The sequence below is a fragment of the Rhinatrema bivittatum genome, chromosome 7 (assembly GCF_901001135.1).
Source record: "Rhinatrema bivittatum chromosome 7, aRhiBiv1.1, whole genome shotgun sequence".
NCBI lineage: Eukaryota > Metazoa > Chordata > Amphibia > Gymnophiona > Rhinatrematidae > Rhinatrema > Rhinatrema bivittatum.
The window spans coordinates 308,321,705-308,335,802 of record NC_042621.1 but is presented as its reverse complement, the minus strand read 5'-3'; positions in this window follow the sequence as shown (position 1 = coordinate 308,335,802).

The following is a 14,098-nucleotide window of genomic DNA, read 5'->3' as shown; positions in this document are numbered from 1 at the left end:
GTGCACATAGGCTCTCTCTCTCAGCAAGCTCACATGGATTAGATTAAGGTTGCCAGTGAGAGATGGTGCACATAGGCTCTCTCTCTCAGCAAGCTCACATGGATTAGATTAAGGTTGCCAGTGAGGGATGGTGCACATAGGCTCTCTCTCACCAAGGTTGCATGGATTAGATTAAGGTTGCCGGTGAGGGATGGTGCACATGGGCTCTCTCTCACCAAGCTCACATGGATTAGATTAAGGTTGCCGGTGAGGGATGGTGCACATGGGCTCTCTCTCAGCAAGCTCACATGGATTAGATTAAGGTTGCCGGTGAGGGATGGTGCACATGGGCTCTCTCTCAGCAAGCTCACATGGATTAGATTAAGGTTGCCGGTGAGGGATGGTGCACATAGGCTCTCTCTCAGCAAGCTCACATGGATTAGATTAAGGTTGCCGGTGAGGGATGGTGCACATGGGCTCTCTCTCAGCAAGCTCACATGGATTAGATTAAGGTTGCCGGTGAGGGATGGTGCACATGGGCTCTCTCTCAGCAAGCTCACATGGATTAGATTAAGGTTGCCGGTGAGGTATGGTGCACATGGGCTCTCAATCAGCAAGCTCACATGGATTAGATTAAGGTTGCCGGTGAGGGATGGTGCACATGGGCTCTCTCTCAGCAAGCTCACATGGATTAGATTAAGGTTGCCGGTGAGGGATGGTGCACATGGGCTCTCTCTCAGCAAGCTCACATGGATTAGATTAAGGTTGCCGGTGAGGGATGGTGCACATGGGCTCTCCCTCAGCAAGCTCACATGGATTAGATTAAGGTTGCCGGTGAGGGATGGTGCACATGGGCTCTCCCTCAGCAAGCTCACATGGATTAGATTAAGGTTGCCGGTGAGGGATGGTGCACATGGGCTCTCTCTCAGCAAGCTCACATGGATTAGATTAAGGTTGCCGGTGAGGGATGGTGCACATGGGCTCTCTCTCAGCAAGCTCACATGGATTAGATTAAGGTTGCCGGTGAGGGATGGTGCACATGGGCTCTCTCTCAGCAAGCTCACATGGATTAGATTAAGGTTGTCAGTGAGGGATGGTGCACATGGGCTCTCTCTCAGCAAGCTCACATGGATTAGATTAAGGTTGCCGGTGAGGGATGGTGCACATGGGCTCTCTCTCAGCAAGCTCACATGGATTAGATTAAGGTTGCCGGTGAGGGATGGTGCACATGGGCTCTCTCTCAGCAAGCTCACATGGATTAGATTAAGGTTGCCGGTGAGGGAAGGTGCACATAGGCTCTCTCTCACCAAACTCACATGGATTAGATTAATGTTGCCAGTGAGGGATGGTGCACATAGGCTCTCTCTCAGCAAGCTCACATGGATTAGATTAAGGTTGCCAGTGAGGGATGGTGCACATAGGCTCTCTCTCAGCAAGCTCACATGGATTAGATTAAGGTTGCCAGTGAGGGATGGTGTACATAGGCTCTCTCTCACCAAGCTTACATGGATTAGATTAAGGTTGCCAGTGAGGGATGGTGTACATGGGCTCTCTCTCACCAAGCTCACATGGATTAGATTAAGGTTGCCGGTGAGGGATGGCGCACATGGGCTCTCTCTCACCAAGCTTACATGGATTAGATTAAGGATGCCGGTGAGGGATGGCGCACATAGGCTCTCTCTCACCAAGCTCACAAGGATTAGATTAAGGTTGCCAGTGAAGGATGGCGCACATAGGCTCTCTCTCACCAAGCTCACATGGATTAGATTAAGGTTGCCGGTGAGGGATGGTGCACATAGGCTCTCTCTCTCCAAGCTCACATGGATTAGATTAAGGTTGCCGGTGAGGGAAGGTGCACATAGGCTCTCTCCCACCAAGCTCACATGGATTAGATTAAGGTTGCCGGTGAGGGATGGTGCACATGGGCTCTCTCTCACCAAGCTCACATGGATTAGATTAAGGTTGCCGGTGAGGGATGGTGCACATGAGCTCTCTCTCAGCAAGCTCACATGGATTAGATTAAGGTTGCCGGTGAGGGATGGTGCACATGGGCTCTCTCTCAGCAAGCTCACATGGATTAGATTAAGGTTGCCGGTGAGGGATGGTGCACATAGGCTCTCTCTCACCAAGCTCACATGGATTAGATTAAGATTGCTGGTGAGAGATGGTACACATAGGCTCTCTTTCAGCAAGCTCACATGGATTAGATTAAGGTTGCCGGTGAGGGATTAAGGTTGCCAGTGAGGGATGGTGCACATAGGCTCTCTCTCACCAAGCTCACATGGATTAGATTAAGGTTGCCGGTGAGGGATGGTGCACATAGGCTCTCTCTCACCAAGCACACATGGATTAGATTAAGATTGCTGGTGAGAGATGGTGCACATAGGCTCTCTTTCAGCAAGCTCACATGGATTAGATTAAGGTTGCCGGTGAGGGATTAAGGTTGCCAGTGAGGGATGGTGCACATAGGCTCTCTCTCACCAAGCTCACATGGATTAGATTAAGATTGCCGGTGAGAGATGGTGCACATAGGCTCTCTTTCAGCAAGCTCACATGGATAAGATTAAGGTTGCCAGTGAGGGATGGTGCACATAGGCTCTCTCTCACCAAGCTCAAATGGATTAGATTAAGGTTGCCAGTGAGGGATGGTGCACATAGGCTCTCTCTCAGCAAGCTCACATGGATTAGATTAAGGTTGCCAGTGAGGGATGGTGCACATAGGATCTCTCTCTCACCAAGCTCACATGGATTAGATTAAGATTGCCGGTGAGAGATGGTGCACATAGGCTCTCTTTCAGCAAGCTCACATGGATTAGATTAAGGTTGCCGGTGAGGGATGGTGCACATGGGCTCTCTCTCACCAAGCTCACATGGATTAGATTAAGGTTGCCGGTGAGGGATGGCGCACATGGGCTCTCTCTCACCAAGCTCACAAGAATTAGATTAAGGTTGCCAGTGAGGGATGGCGCACATAGGCTCTCTCTCACCAAGCTCACATGGATTAGATTAAGGTTGCCAGTGAGGGATGGCGCACATAGGCTCTCTCTCACCAAGCTCACATGGATTAGATTAAGGTTGCCAGTGAGGGATGGTGCATATAGGCTCTCTCTCACCAAGCTCACATGGATTAGATTAAGGTTGCCAGTGAGGGGTTGTGGCTTAGCAGAAGCTGCGTAAACTAAGGCCATTATTCAGCAAAGTGAAACTTATTTTATTCTTTTAAATAACATTTTATTTCTTCCAGCGAAAAATAAAAATCCCGTTGTGCTGTACATAAAGAACTCCCACCTCAGATAAAATCAGGAGACGATAGGAGTTCTTATTTTGCGGACAAAGAGTCCAACTCTTCCCGGACGAATCACACACTACGCAGCTTAGGAGGAAGCAATTCCTGAATTTAAAGTCTAGAGTTTTAACCCTTGGGGCGACATATTTCCTCAAGTTTCCTTGTAAGTGTATCGTAGTGTTTCAGAGGAATAAATTTGTGTTTCAGGATCCCTCCCATTTAGAAGTGTTTTTGGTGGATAAAGAAACAGGTTGAGACAAATGCTGTAAGAAGTAGATATTCCCAGATATGTAAATTAAAATTACATTTTTCCTTAGTTAATTATATAGATGTTTCCTCCCATAAAGTGGACTAGAAAATTTTGATTTGGATTATTATTTCTTAGAACTATGTATGTACAAATTTCTGACAACAAAATTTGTTCTTTGATTTTTTACATTGTAATAATGTTGAAAAATCTTAATAAACTATAAAATAAAAAAAATAAAATCAGGAGATGATGGGACAAAATTGAGTCAGAAAGAGTTTAGGAATTTAAAGCCTAAAACACAACACCATCATTCTCTGCTGCTCCAACCTGCAGCTGCAGCAGAATCCCCTGCCAGTAATAGAACATCAAACCTGAGACAAAAGCTGCAGCAAATCTAAGAGCACAGCGTGGATCCTGGCCCTCCCACACTATTCCAGCAGGTACTGCCCTAACCCAACCCTTCCCTCAGTATTCCAGCAGGAACAGCCCTGACCCTAATCCTACCTCACAATCGGGCCGACGGAGCGCACTGTAACCCTCCATTGGACGCGTGTTTTCCCTTACCCCTTATTCAGTAAGGGGCCGAAAACGCGCGTCCAACCCCCCGAACCTAAGAGGGCCCTCAACATGCAAATGCATGTTGCGGGCGCTATTAGGTATTCCTGCGTGATTCAGAAAACAAAATGTGCAGCCAAGCCTCACATTTTAATTTCTTCGGGCACCGGGAAATTGCACAGAAAAGCAGTAAAAACTGCTTTTCTGTGCACCCTCCAACTTAATATCATGGTGATATTAAGTCAGAGATCCTGAAAGTTAACAAAAGTAAAAAAAAAAATTTGAAGTCGGCCCGCAGCTCGCAGCACGAAAACTGGACGCTCAATTTTGCCGGCGTCCAGTTTCCGAACCCGTGGCTGTCAGCGGGTTCGAGAACCGACGCCGGCAAAATTGAGCGTCGGCTGTCAAACCTGCTGACAGCCGCCGCTCTGGTCCAAAAGGAGGCGCTAGGGACGCGCTAGTGTCCCTAGCGCCTCCTTTTACCTGTTATTATTGCCGGGCCTAATTTGCATACAGAATCGCGTGCACAGGAGAGTGGCCTGTGCGCGCGCCGGGAGAGCGCACCCGCTCTCCCGCGGACTTTACTGTATCGGCCCGTATTCCAGCAGGAACAGCCCTGTCTCTGACCCTCCCTCACTATTCCAGAATGCACAACCCTGACCTGGATCCTCCCTCACTATTCCAGCAGGAACAGCCCTGTCTCTGACCCTCCCTCACTATTCCAGAATGCACAACCCTGACCTGGATCCTCCCTCACTATTCCAGCAGGAACAGCCCTGTCTCTGATCCTCCCTCACTATTCCAGAATGCACAACCCTGACCTGGTTCCTCCCTCACTATTCCAGCAGGAACAGCCCTGTCTCTGACCCTCCCTCACTATTCCAGAATGCACAACCCTGACCTGGTTCCTCCCTCACTATTCCAGCAGGTACAGCTCTGAGCCCACCCCTCCCTCACTATTCCAGCAGGTACAGCCCTGACCCAGGTTCTCTCTCACTATTCCAGCAGGTACAGCTCTGAGCCCACTCCTCTCTCACTATTCCAGCAGGTACAGCTCTGAGCCCACTCCTCTCTCACTATTCAAGCAGGTACAACCCTGATCCTGGCCCTTCCTCACTATTCCAGCAGGCCCAGCCCTAACTGCACCCCTCTCTCACTGTTCTAGTAGGCACAGCTCTGAACCTGGCCCTCCTTCAATATTCCAGCAGCTAATGCCCTAACCAAACCTTCCATCAATATTCCAGCATGCACAGCCCTGACATGGACCCTACCTCACTATTCCAGCATGCACAGCCCTGACATGGACCCTACCTCACTATTCCAGCATGCACAGCCCTGACATGGACCCTACCTCACTATTCCAGCATGCACAGCCCTGACATGGACCCTACCTCACTATTCCAGCAGGTACAGCTCTGACATGGACCCTACCTCACTTTTCCAGCATGCACAGCCCTGACATGGACCCTACCCTCACTATTCCAGCAGGTACAGCTCTGACATGGACCCTACCTCACTTTTCCAGGATGCACAACCCTGACCCAGATCCTACCTCACTATTCCAGCAGGTACAGCTCTGAGCCCATCCCTCTCTCAGTATTGCAGCAGGTACAGCTCTGATCCTGGTCCTCCCTCACTATTCCAGCAGACACAGCCTTGACCCGGACCCTCCATCACTATTCCAGCAGGTACAGTTCTGAGCCCACCCCTCCCTCACTATTCCAGCAAGCGCAACCCTGATCCTGGCCCTTCCTCACTATTCCAGCAGGCACAGCTCTGACCCTGACCCTTTGTCACTATTCAAGCAGGTACCATGCTGATCTGAGTCCTCGCTCACTACTCCAGCAGGCACAGCCCTGACCCAGGTCCTCCCTCACTATTCCAGCAGGCACAGCCCTGACCCAGGTATCTGACACCATTCCATCTATTTCAGCTCTGAACCTGGCCTTCCTCACTATTGCAGAAGCCATAATACTGTACTTATCAGAATCAGTTTTGGATCCTGGCCTGGAGGCTCAGCACCTCTCGCCTTTTCCCGTCCAACCTTGGCCTGAGTGAGATGAGTTGAGAATGCAGCTTCTGAGCAATCATTGCAGAGTCAGATTATGATCTGGACCTCGTGTGATCTTGATGGAGAGCAGCCCATTTCAGGAGGGCGTTACAAGATGTGTATGCATCACTGCACAGAATTCATATGCTTTAGATAGAAAACTCCACATCATCAAATTCAAAGACAAACCTGTTTAAGAGCTGTGAGCCGATCCTAGGCCTAGTGTCGACCAGCACGGCTCCAAGGTCTCAGGGTTCCGGCCCAAGTCACAATGAAGAATTCTGTCAGCTGGCCCGAGCTGCACGTGACATCGCCACGTTCCGAGCGCTCTCTGGCTGGCCAATGGAGTTCCAAAGGCGGCCTGGATTATTGGCAGTCTGCCCCTTTGAACTACACTTCCCATAATGCTGCTGACGCCACTGCCGGGTCACAGATCTGGAGACTGATGCAGGCCTTAAACGTATCTGCCCCCCAGTGCTGGAGATGCTGCCTTGGCATGGGTAGGCGCGCTAGATAAATTAAGATCCTGCTCTGCTCTGCCCTGAATAATAGCCCTGCAGTTCCTCCCCTTACATCCCCCCTCAGAGATCAGAGCGTACGTACATCACACGGTTTCTACTTTAAAACCTGAGGTGGGGGAGGAAGTGATGTCATCCTGGTAGAAGGATGCCTAAAACCTCAGCTCCCACCCTTATCAGCCTTAATCCTCGAAAAGAATAAGCAAGTTCTACCTTCTCTTGCACAGATTACCCTGGGATTATGCCGGTGCTGTACTAAATATGTCCCTGAAGAAAACATTTGTAGACAAAGCAGTTCTTGTTGCCTAGTAGTGTTGCATCGATGGCAGAAGGCCTCAGCGAGGGTGAAGGAATAGAGCATGGTGCATCTGAGGTAGGCTGCAGCAGCGCTGGTGATGCGTTCTCTGTGAACCAGAGGAAAGCACCTACACCCGCTGAATTTAAGCTCTGATTCACGGAGTTAAAACAAGATATGCTGGTGATTAAGAAAGAAATTGTGGAATCAATGCTGAAGCTGGGTAAACGAGTGGAGGAAACCAAAGCAAGATTCGATGATCAAGCAACAAAAATCAACCGATCAGCTGGAACTTCACACCACGGGCCTTTCCGAATGGTTGAAGGACCTGGAAAATAGATCCTGATTCAGCAGCCTGTGGTTTAGAAGGGTCCCAGAAGGGCTTGAGTTTGGGGACTGTTTTCAGGTTGCGAGTAGCATATGCACCACATCCTAGATACTGAAGATGCTTCTGCCGAAATATATCCCCTATTAAGCTAGAAAGAGCCCACCACTCTTTAGGCCACCATGGGCTAATCTTCCTCGCGATATTGTGGCACTTGAGAAAATTTCCTCTCAACCTAGAAAGATGAGCTAAATTGTGTGGAAAGGCCACAAGGTAGAAATTTTTAAGGATCTCTCTCCTGTTGCCATCCACAAGAGGAGGGCCTTCAAGGATATCCTGTCTGTACCACGTAAAGGAAATCTAAAATATTGTTAGTTGTTTCCTATTGGCCTCAGTGGCATTTCATTTCATGTTAAGACTGCTCCTGTAGCTCTGAAGATTCGGTGGGATGCGGGCATATCTGTTACCTCTGATCAGTCCAGATCATACCAGCCCTCAGCACCTTCAACAAAGGAGGGACCTCCCAAATGACAGAGAGTGACCAACGGGGGCAGGAGGCAGCGGAGACAGCCTGGAGGCGTTTCTTCAAAGGCCACTCTAACGGGACTTTATGCTGTGGATGGAAAGTGTTGCCAGTAGTCTTGGTTAGATGGATTGCTATTATGTTAGCTTCCTTTTAATCCCAATCGAGGAAGGTATATGCTTATTTTCTCTTTTCTATGTTTTACTGCAGCGGGCGGGGTGTTCTGAGTTGGGGACATTTGGAAGGATAACATCATTCCTTTGAGCAGGAGGAGTTCCACCAGAAGGGGAGGTGGATGGATCAATGGGAGGCTGGGGGTTAAGAGGCTATATAGTAAGGCCCTATAACCATAATGTTCTCTGTTGCTTACTACATTTTTTGTGGACAAGGATCTGGTAATATTGACAACAAGGCAGTTCTTTAAAGCGATTTGGTGTGCAGATTTGAATTGCATTTTCCCTTAACATTCCAATAACGATATTAAAAACGATCTCATTGAATGTTAAAGGATTGAACACGCCAACTAAAAGGTGTCTGCCAGTATATTACTCCAACTCTGGTGAAATTGCACTGGTTACCAGGAAAATATTGCATCAAGTTTAAGACTTTAATGCTGTTGTTTAAAAGAATTCATGAGCTGGCTCATCCATGTGTCAATGCCGCTCTAAAATTGTATCAACCATCCAGAGCACTTAGATCAGCTTCATGGGGATTGCCCAATGTTCCTTCCTTTCGCATCATCAGGCTTGATGAGACAAGGGAAAAGGTATTTTATATCCAGGGCCCTGAATTATAGAATCAACTGCCATGAGAAATAAAAAAGATCTCAATTATAAAATTCAGGAAGAAAGTCAAGTTTTCTTTTTTTACAATTATTGGACTAGAGATTTTAGTCATTTTTTGAGTTTTAGCAGAGTTATAAAAGATGAGGCTTGTCAGCAGAGTTTTTAAGATTATATGTGTAATGGTTTTATGTTGATTTTTATGTTTATTTTTTATTTTATGAGCCAATGTTTTATTTTGTATTTTTATGTGTAATTACTATCAATGTTTTATTGTGAACCACTTAGGAAATGTTATAAGTGGTACAGAAATTTATAAATAAATAAACTCGTGGGAGCCTGCCTCCAACTTACAAGCCCCTCAACTTCTGGCAGCCACAAGAAATTTCCCAGAAAACCCAAGCCCAGAAGACTGGGGAGGGGGCTTTGGAAATGGGGTACTGTTATGATCCACAACTCAAGGTCAGTGCCTCTGTCCTCAGGCACCAACACCCACATGGCAGGGAACGTCAATGATGCACAGATCCAGCCTGCTGCCATGCCATTACCTTTGACCTTCCCCTAAGGCACGCACGTGTCCAACATCCTGGATCTTAAGAAGCCCACAGCGGGAAAGTCCCCGTGTCACCCCTTGATGACATCGGAGATCCTCAACTATTTAAGGCTGGCCTGGACATCTTTCCAATGCCTCCGCAAAGGTCCCCTGGTGTGCCTCATGTCCCAGTGCAAGTTTCTAGTTCCTGTGTCTTGTCTCCTACTTCTCCTGTCTTTCCCTTGCCTTGTCCTTGTCTTGTTCGTACTCTCGTCTTGTCTGTTGTCCTGTGCCCTTGCTCTTTGTCTTCCTGTTCCCCCCCATCAGCTTGACATCCTGGATCCTCACCTCGGTTTTGGACTTTGACCTTGCTTTGTCTGCTGCCTGCTCCGACCTCTTGCCTGTTACTTCTCTCTGCTGTCTACTGCCTGCTCCGACCTCTTGCCTGTTACTTCTCTCTGCTGTCTACTGCCTGCCCTGACCATTGCCTGGACTATAACATGAATAGAATAAAACTTCATTTGTGATACATCATTTATGATATACTGTAGCAGCGAGATACCTCTATTTATATCTTTACATCATATATTAAAAATACACATCCATTCACGCTGTACAAAAATAGCCATATGACCCACATATCATCACCATCCATACGATAAATACCACTCCACAATGACTCAGAAATAATTATTGTGTGATACTCTGCATGCATTCTTCTTGTCTCTTCTCTCAGCATGGGAAAAGGCGAAACATGTTGGGAGGATGAAGAGAGTATAAAAACATTGCAAGAATTCACAAGAGAAGAGATTGTGATCCTTGGTAGTGATGACAAAATTTACAGGCATAAGAAGAATTTATTTCTGCTCCTGAGAAGCTATTTTGAAGAAAAGAAGGGTGTGATTGTAAAAATGAAGATGACAAATCTCAATACATAAGGAAAGATTTGAAAAATGTTTTTAGATAAGATATGAGTGGCTGAAGAATGAATGGTTTGGAAGTAGGGGTTGGGAGCTTTTTATATTAGTATTCCTTTTGTCTATTTGAAATTTAGAAGATGTTTAAGGAGGTTTTTTTTATAATATCTTTGGAAAAATGAATAAAGATTTATAACATATTATATGTCGCTATATGATATTTTTCTGTACACGGGGAAGGCAAAATTCAAATCCATTTCTGCTGCTAAAGCAGGATTCCCCCGTGAACTGAGCTTTCTAAAAGCTGACAGCCCTCCTTGTAGGTAAAGTTATTTCCGAGGGCAGGATTACGTAAGGGGAGACAGCAATGCGTGGCAGTTCTGGATTTTCCCAGCTCTGTGCAATGTTTTGCCCATGAAAAGTACCCACAGAAAAGCAGCTGCAAACATCTGTCGGTACTTTTTCCTCAGACAATAATTAAAAGAAAATTGTAAACCATGCAGGTAAAAACTAGCCGCTAGTGTTTGCACCAACGCAGGCAGCTTATTTACGGCCCCCTCTGTGTATGGACTGCAGCTGAAGGAAGACGGGAAAAACAAGGAACTTCAGCTGCAGGCAAGGCTTACTCAGGATTCACACTCACGCACAAAACCATCTTTCTGCCCAGAAGTCATAGGTGGCACAGACACATTACACGTACACCGAGAGACAGGAGTCTGATAACGATTCCAGATCGGGGAGAGGAGACCCTTTGCTGCAGGAAAACCTGGCAGTCACGCAGCGGATGCAGGAGGTCTTCTGACAGCACAAACTGAAGAGTGAAACGAAAGGAAAGAGACACAGAGCACTGTGACCGTAAGAAGAGGTGCATGCCTTCTATTCCAGAACCCCAGAGGACATGTTGGAGGTTATAAACAAGCCAGTTAATATTACGAGTGATCTGCTGTTGAAGTCACTAATTCATTGGTAAAATGTTCCGAGCACAGCAAAGCATTAAACTGTGGGGACTGGCAAGAAACTGCTCCAATTCTGCCACCTCCTGCAAGTGCCCTACTAAAGGGCCAAACTATGGAACCAAGGGCAGTGATGGAGCTGATGGGAGATGGCGTGATTAGTACCTGCACGTCTGGTGTCTCAGTCCAGAGTAAGAGCAGACACGTGATAAGAAAAGATCATAGGACAGGAAGAACAGAAGGAGCTCCAGCACTGAGACTTCAGGGATATGAAGGACAGAAGGAGCTCCAGCACTGAGACTTCAGGGATATGAAGGACAGAAGGAGCTCCAGCACTGAGACTTCAGGGATATGAAGGACTGAAGGAGCTCCAGCACTGAGACTTCAGGGATATGAAGGACAGAAGGAGCTCCAGCACGGAGACTTCAGGGATATGAAGGACAGAAGGAGCTCCAGCACGGAGACTTCAGGATATGAAGGACAGAAGGAGCTCCAGCACTGAGACTTCAGGGATATGAAACAGAAGGAGCTCCAGCACTGAGACTTCAGGATATGAAGGACAGAAGGAGCTCCAGCACGGAGACTTCAGGGATATGAAGGAAGAAGGAGCTCCAGCACTGAGACTTCAGGGATATGAAGGACAGAAGGAGCTCCAGCACTGAGACTTCAGGGATATGAAGGACAGAAAGAGCTCCAGCATGGAGACTTCAGGGATATGAAAGACAGGAGATCCAGCACTGAGACTTCAGGGATATGAAGGACTGAAGGAGCTCCATCATGGTGGCTTCAGGGATATAAAGGACAGAAGGAGCTCCAGCACGAAGACTTCAGGGATATAAAGGACAGAAGGAGCTCCAGCACGGAGACTTCAGGGATATAAAGGACAGAAGGAGCTCCAGCACTGAGACTGCAGATATGTGAAAGACAGGAGCTCCAACACGGAGACTTCAAGTATATGAAGGACAGAAGGAGCTCCAGCACTGAGACTGCAGAGATATGAAAGACAGGAGCTCCAGCACTGAGACTTCAGGGATATGAAGGACAGAAGGAGCTCCAGCACTGAGACTCCAGAGATATGAAAGACAGGAGCTCCAGCACTGAGACTTCAGGGATATGAAGGACAGAAGGAGCTCCAGCACGGAGACTCCAGAGATATGAAGGACAGAAGGAGCTCCAGCACGGAGACTCCAGAGATATGAAGGACAGAAGGAGCTCCAGCACTGAGGCTTCAGGGATATGAAGGACAGAAGGAGCTCCAGCACTGAGGCTTCAGGGATATGAAGGACAGAAGGAGCTCCAGCACTGAGGCTTCAGGGATATGAAGGACAGAAGGAGCTCCAGCACTGAGACTTCAGGGATATGAAGGACGAAGGAGCTCCAGCACTGAGGCTTCAGGGGAATAGGACAGAGAAGGAGACAGATGAGGACCAGGAGGAGCAGGTGAGCAGCAGGGGGATATGAAGGACAGAAGGAGCTCCAGCACTGAGGCTTCAGAGATATGAAGGACAGAAGGAGCTCCAGCACTGAGGCTCAGGGATATGAAGGACAGAAGGAGCCAGCACTGAGGCTTCAGGGATATGAAGGACAGAAGGAGCTCCAGCACTGAGACTGCAGATATGTGAAAGCAGGAGCTCCACACGGAGACTTCAAGTATATGAAGGACAGAAGGAGCTCCAGCACTGAGACTCCAGAGATATGAAAGCAGGAAGCCAGCACTGAGGCTTCAGGGATATGAAGGACAGAAGGAGCTCCAGCACTGAGACTCAGAGATATGAAAGACAGGAGCTCCAGCACTGAGACTTCAGGGATATGAAGGACAGAAGAAGCTGCAGCACTGAGACTGCAGGATATGAAGGACAGAAGGAGCTCCACTCCAGCACTGAGACTCCAGAGATATGAAAGACAGGAGCTCCAGCACTGAGACTTCAGGGATATGAAGGACAGAAGGAGCTCCAGCACTGAGACTTCAGGGATATGAAAGACAGGAGCTCCAGCACTGAGACTTCAGGGATATGAAGGACAGAAGGAGCTCCAGCACTGAGACTTCAGGGATATGAAGGACAGAAGGAGCTCCAGCACGGAGACTCCAGAGATATGAAGGACAGAAGGAGCTCCAGCACGGAGACTCCAGAGATATGAAGGACAGAAGGAGCTCTAACACGGAGAGTGCAGGGATAGGAAGGACAGAAGGAGCTCCATCATGGAGAGTTCAGGGATAGGAAGGACAGAAGCAGCTCCATCATGGATGTTGCGGGAGCACTAGGGAGCGATTCCATTTCCGGGAGAGGTGGTGTGCCCTTGGACCACGACGCGACTGCAGAGAGGAGCTCCGTGGAAGCGCTGAGGCAGGTGAGATGTGTCCAAGCACAGGCGGACAGGCAGCAGATCAGGGACTCAGACCTCCACCAAATCTAACGCTACCCCAGATACGCGTATCTGGGGTAGCGTATGAGGGCTACCCCAGATACGCAATGCTGGTATCTGGGGTAGCCCTCCAGCCACTCGATAGCCCTTTCGGACCTGCCATACGGGAACGGTAAATGTGCCAGGACGGACAGAGGTCGAGGGCAGACAATGGAACCGGAACAAGATGAGACTTGAAGACTGAAGACTAGGTCAGACGATACTGGAAGACGAGGTCGGATAATACTGAATAAGGATGAGGCAAAGTTGAAGAGAAGAACATCAGGGACACTGATGAAGACACTTGATGAGTAGAAAGACGACAGAAGAGTTTAAAGTCAGTATGAAGGTATCCGGCTATGACTCATAGCAGCATCCATCCTGAACTGAGCTTCGGGGACCAGGTGTGATCAGCGGAGGTTAACCTGAAGAAGCGACGGCTTCAGACCCAGCGTGGAAGACGCATCCAAAGGTCATCCCAAATTCGAAGAGAGGACAGGCCTCTAGGAGGTAAAATCCAGAACCAAGACATCGAAGAGGAAGGCTACTCTGACCAGGGAGCCAAAGAGTCTGAAGGCTTCCTTGACAAAGGAGCCAAAAGGGTCTGAACGCTTGACAGTGAAAGGACTGAAGACGGAGACGACAAAAGGATCTAAAGATGAAGACATTTTGACACGAAGACGTCTGGAACGTCAGGACATCTGGACTTCAACTCCCGGGACACTCAGTC